At 37.2% G+C, this 6,196-nt stretch overlaps 1 long non-coding RNA gene across 1 annotated transcript in view; it reads left to right on the top strand.

Moving 5' to 3' along the window:
- The window catches only part of LOC106875917 (uncharacterized), a 1,501-nt gene extending 1,155 nt beyond the window's left edge, over positions 1–346 (top strand). Inside the window, exon 2 of the long non-coding RNA XR_001410175.2 lies at positions 219–346. This is a non-coding gene — a long non-coding RNA (uncharacterized LOC106875917). The remainder of the gene's footprint in view (positions 1–218) is intronic.
- Positions 347–6,196: the final 5,850 nt, after the last annotated feature.

Raw genomic sequence — 6,196 nt, 5'->3', positions numbered from 1 at the left:
GTGATTAAATTCTTTTATTTGTTTCAGTTATTCGACTGCGGCCATGCTGGAGCACCGCCTTGAAGGATTTTAGTCGAACAAATCGACCCCAGGCCTTATTTTTTTAATCTAATGCTTATTCTATCGAACCCTTTTGCCGAAACAAGTCGGGCTTTTTGTTTTTTGTTTTGTTTTGTTTCGAGACTAACAACATTCTTTTTCTTTTTTTCTGTTTACAGATGGAAGAATTATTGCAAATTATGGAATCGATTGTACACATTACCGCCATCCGAAATAAATTTTCATGTATTTCACTGAATTAAAATAGTTTTTCCCTAAAAAGGAATTTAAATCCTGTAGTCTTCAATCGTTTGTGTTGGTGTTTCTTTTCCTTTTTGTTTTTTTTCTCTTATCACTGGGCTTCGATTTCAAACTGCTCGCGGATCGATTACTTGTCAAAATGAATTTACACACCGCACACTCACCCCCTACACACATTCTAATACACATATAATGTATATTTTATAACGTATGTACGTGTAGTTTATACGAATATTATATTATAAAAAGCTAACATACATATGAGGTTCGGTAGAATAAGTAGAACAAATAGAAGTATATAAATATATATACATATATAAATATATATATAAATATATATACATATACATGAGTACTTTTCTTAAAATGTTCAATCGACAGAAAGCTGCAGAAGTGACTCAATTTCGTACAAAGGAGCAATCAAACTGAGTTTAACATTTTCTAGAATAATCGATAATAAAAAAATGTTGAAGAGTCGCTTGAATTCAGGGAGTTCTTAAATACTCTGCCGATTAAAACAATGGATAGGTTTGGAAGAAAGAAAAAAAAAACGAAGATTTGCTTTTTCTCTGCTTTCCATCTTCTCTCAAAGATGTTTCGGGTAGGTTAATTGAAAATTCACAATTTTCACGTGACTGTAATCAAACATTCCAGAAAGAATTATTTTCACCCAATAAAAGCAACGAACTCTCAATTTTGAAGTCAGTTTGTAAATGACAGGCACGAAACTCTAACTACTTGAATCACTTTTATAACTTTCTACCGATTAAAAAAACAACGAAAAAAGAATATATAATGCATATACAATATAAAAATACAATTAATGCACATATGTATATATATATACATAATATATATATAATACATAAATACACACACACACACACACACACACACACACGCACATATATGTATAAGTATCTATACACACACATATACATATTTTTATCTACGGTTATATACACATGGCTCAGTGGTTAGAGCGTCGAGCTTACGATTGTGAGGTTGTGAGTTCGAATCCCGAACCGGGCTGCGTGTTGTGTTCTTGAGCAAGACACTTTATTTCACGTTGCTCCAGTTCACTCAACTGTAGAAATTAGATGCGACGTCACAGGTGCCAAGCTGTATCGGCCCCTTTGCCTTTCCCTTGGATAACACTGGTGGCGTCGAGAGGGGAGGCCGGTATGCATGGGCGACTGATGGTCTTCCATAAACAACCTTGCCCGGACTTGTGCCTGGGAGGGTAACTTTCTAGGTGCAATCCCATGGTCAGTCATGACCGAAGGGGGTCTCAGGATATACACACACACTGACCAATCTAGATAACTTCAAAATCCAAGAATTGTCTTCTCTTGAACTCCCTACATTCCTAACTGTACTAGAAAACAAATAATGACTAAACACAAACACAAGATACGCAGACGATATAGAATTTCTAATGGCCATAATCGGGAAACGTTAAGAAATTTAAGATCTAGATAACTACTCAATTGTAAAACTTAATTTCCCAAACTATACTAATGCAATTCCATTTCAGATGGAATATACAGTAGATACATTGCGTCAGTTTACATAAAATACACACAAACAAATACATACACCTGCTTGGAGATTGTGGACATCCGCATAACTACAGAATGTCAGTGGTAGCATCACTACTTAAAAGTGGATTTAGAGATTTTCGACAAATGAAACATCAGAACGAAGGAAAACCGTTCATTGTCCCGTTCGAAACGACTCTATTATTCACCGGTTGCACAATAATATGAATAAATAAATATGTTCTAGTTTATATATTGTGCTGCATCTTGGGAGACGACACATAACATTGGCTGTCTTGGTTTCGCTAGTTCTCATTGAAAACCTTTGGTAGGTACAGCCTACAGCTTACTGTTCTTCACAACGGGATTACAGAATAATTAGATTATTCGCTAGCTTGATGTACTTTGTTAAGATTTCCAAAACAACGCGAAACGGTTTCAAATTTTAATCCAGGGTCCATCACCTATGTCTCTACGACTATTTACCTCCACGGTATATTGTTATAGCTTTAAGTTGTAGATTATAGTTGCCACAGTAAATTCGATACTCGCCGGCACGTTGTGTCCTTGAGCAAGACGCTTTACTTCACGTTGCTCCAGTGTACTCAGCTGGCAAAGTTAGTTGTACCTGTAACTCAAAAGACCAGTCGTGTCACAATCGTGTCTACGGTGTGCTCAACCACTTGCAGTTTAAGTTCACAGGCAGGCTGTTCCGTCGATCGGATCAACTGGAACACTCCTTGTCGTAACTGACGGAGTGTGTGTGTGTGTGTGTGTGTGTGTGTGTGTGTGTGTGTGTGTGTGTGTGTGTGTGTGTGTGTGTGTGTGTGTGTGTGTGTGTGTGTGTGTGTCCAATTACAGATTGTCTGTTATTTAGAGATTGTGTCATGATTCGACATATCTTCGAGACACGTTGTAAAGGTCGATATGATGAGCATCATAAATAAGATGACGAACATTTACAGTCCATGTCTCGTCTATGTCTATGACACCAATAATCTGTAGCAGAAGAACAATTAGCGTTCCGTTTAGAAAATAATGCCATTTATTCGGTATTTCTACAGATCATTTAACCAATTTATCTCGCGGAATCAGTTTTGATGGCTTTATATAATCTAATTGTCGCATCAAGTGCTGACAGCTATTCCATTCTACTGTTCCCTATCGATACAATTCTGTTGCTAGTTTACACTGCTTCGATAATATTAAACTTTCAGGTTAAATTAATTTTCTTGTATATTTCACAATGTTTTTCTTGTGAAATATCTCATAAAAAGGAGTCGTGTTATGTCAGCTCTTCAAAAACTTGTATTATTGCTAGAGGCTGTCATGTTAAATCGCACCATAAACTTGCAAACGTATAAGTTCAGATTTAATAATTTTTAAGTAGGAACGTTCAGATTTTGCCGTAAGTTTGGAACTAATTCTGTAATAGTTAAAAGGTTTGTTTTTACAATCAAGAGGTCTTAGGTTCGATCGTACTACGCGGCATATTAGGCAAGCATACTGTACCATAGCTTCTGGTTGATATAAAGACGATGTGAGCGAAATTGGACAGACAGAAACTATTCGGAAGCCCTTCAGATGAGCTGTAACTGTAAGTTCAAAGGGACAACTTTGATGCACACTGTGAAACACTGATTCTGTCGGGTAATGTATTAGAGGCTGTAGCATGGCCGAATGTTTAAAGAGTTCCCTTTGCAAACATCAATATGTATGTGTATGTTGTCTGTGTGTTTATATTTATATGTTGTCAGTGTGTTTTCAATATGGCGGCTATCAAGGAAGACATTGTAACCAAACAGATAAGAATATTGAAACAGTAAAAATAAACAATGATGTTCTTTTCTTATGCTTGTTAGCACCACACCATCCTCGATTGAATGCACTTCTGATCAAAAGCCTTCCAGCCGTGATTATCCTGCCTTTCAAACATAATGTATCAACTATATTATGCAACATTTACCCCATTTCGTTGAGACATTCAAGTTTGAGAGAGATTCGACTGCTATGTCTAACAAACGAAATGATGGCATGCAGAGTCCGTCATTTGCTTGAGTATGCAAATGACATTGTTGCTTTTAGCCCCAGGTCAGGCATATCTTTATTTTTCATCTTTTACTTGTCTCAGTCATCGGACTGTGATCAAGCTGGAGCACCACCCTGAAGGGTTTGGTCGGACAAATCAACCCCAATAATTATTGTTTTTTAAAGGGTCGTACTTATCGTTCTTTTTGACCGAACCGCTAAGTTTCGGTGTCGTAAACAAACAAATAAATACACGCGCACACACACACACACACACACACACACACACACACACACACACACACACACACACACACACACACACACACACACACACCACACACACACACACAAACACACACACACATAAACATGTTCTACATCACCAGGAAATCCATATGTGGAACCAGCTATCTTGGTTGAAGGAACAATACTGAAAGTGGTAGACAAGTTTGTCTACCTGGGCAGCACACTCAGCCGTTCTTGCTCCCTGGATGATAAAATGATCTTTCAGGCTGCAGAGAGCAACTGATTCCTTCCGGTCTCTTGAATCTTGTGTCTGGTCCCAGCATGACATCACAAAGCAAACAAAAATTGCTGTGTACCGTGCATGTGTACTAGCATTGCTCCTTTACTCATGTGAGACATGGACCCTTTACAAACGTCACCTAAGGGTCCTTGAACGTTTTCATCAGAGATGTCTGAGACACATTCTGAATATTGGCTGGACCTTAAGAACTCCAGACACACAAGTCCTGAGGAAAGCTGATATCTTGAGTATTGAGGCACAAGCACCGGTTACGTTGGACTGGATACATTGTTAGAATGAAGGATATCAGAATCCCTAAACAGATGCTATATGGGGAACTTGTTAGTGGAAAGAGACCCCGGCAGAAACCAAGGCTGCGATTTAAGGACTGTGTCAAGTCTTCATTAAAGGCCTGTGATATGCAGGAGACCGACTGGGAGGGCAATGCCTATCATCACCACAGATGGAGGAAGCAGGTTAAGAAAGGGGTCGACATCTTTGAAAGAGCACGTATTCTGCATGAAGAATTTATGCGTGCTGTGCGAAAGCGCACTGCTAGTGTAGTGAATGGGGGAAGCTTGGTTTGCAATGTTTGCAGTCGTGTCTTCTTGTCAAGAGCAGGGCTCTTTAGACACCAACGGAGCCGCAAATGCAAAATATAAGTTAGTTCCAGAGCGTACAATGTTCTTAAAGGTCAGCAATGGTCTTCCTCGGTCACCAGTGGATGGCCATCGTTATGTATGTATGTATGTATGTATGTATGTATGTATGTATGTATGTACGTACGTATATACAAATATTTGTATGTATGTATGTATGCATGTATGTATGTAGGTGTGTATGTATGTAAGCAGTCACGCATATATCTCTCTCAGCACGATCTTCGAACACATTAAAAGTCGCTACTTTCGAAAATAATAAATTTCTTCTTTGAAAAAGAAATAAGTTTATTGTTTATTACAAAACGGAAAGAAAATTATGAATCTCCGTTCTTTAAATTTCTCTTAAGAAAACTTATGAATAAATATTTGTTTTTCTCTGTTTTATTTCAATAAGTTACTTTCTTTATAATAAGAAATGCTATTCATCTATCTATCTATTTATATATCTGTCTATCTGTCTATCTATTTATCTAACTATCTATCAATCTACCTACCTACCTATCTACCTACCTACCTACCTACCTACCTACCTACCTACCTACCTACCTATCTATCTGCCTATCTATTTATCTGTCTCTCAATCTATCAATGTTTTACCACGATCTGTCACCAAATACACAAGTAACCTAGACGACTCATGTTTCCTCTTTTCAATCATTTCAGAAAATAATTGGATGATTGTTTTCTTACGGCCATTTAAAAATTCATTTTATTTTTGAACTGTCGTGAATGAAATTTCTCTAAATCAAGCAAGTGATGCACTGACATCGTTCTATCACTATTTTTACCTCGACGCCTTTCCTTTCTTTTACTCAATTCTTTGTCGAATATATACCTATATATATATATATATATATATATACATCAATGAAATAAAATATTACTATGAGCATAAAACAACGGGCCATGCACTAGTTTTTAATAAAGACGCAAAACCATGCATCTTGCTGGAGAGGCATCTAATTGATTATAACCCCCTTAGTACTTAATTATTACTTATTGAATCGTATTATGTATTTTATCTGCTCCAGAGATGAAAGGTAAGGATGGCCGACATTTAATCTTGAAGCGACATCTGACCAGTATGGCTTACAAACCAGGGACGTTAACGTTATTAACATGATCATAACTATTGA

The sequence above is a fragment of the Octopus bimaculoides genome, chromosome 18 (assembly GCF_001194135.2).
Source record: "Octopus bimaculoides isolate UCB-OBI-ISO-001 chromosome 18, ASM119413v2, whole genome shotgun sequence".
In the NCBI taxonomy this organism is placed as follows: Eukaryota; Metazoa; Mollusca; class Cephalopoda; order Octopoda; family Octopodidae; genus Octopus; species Octopus bimaculoides.
This window is presented reverse-complemented; position numbering and strand designations above follow the sequence as displayed.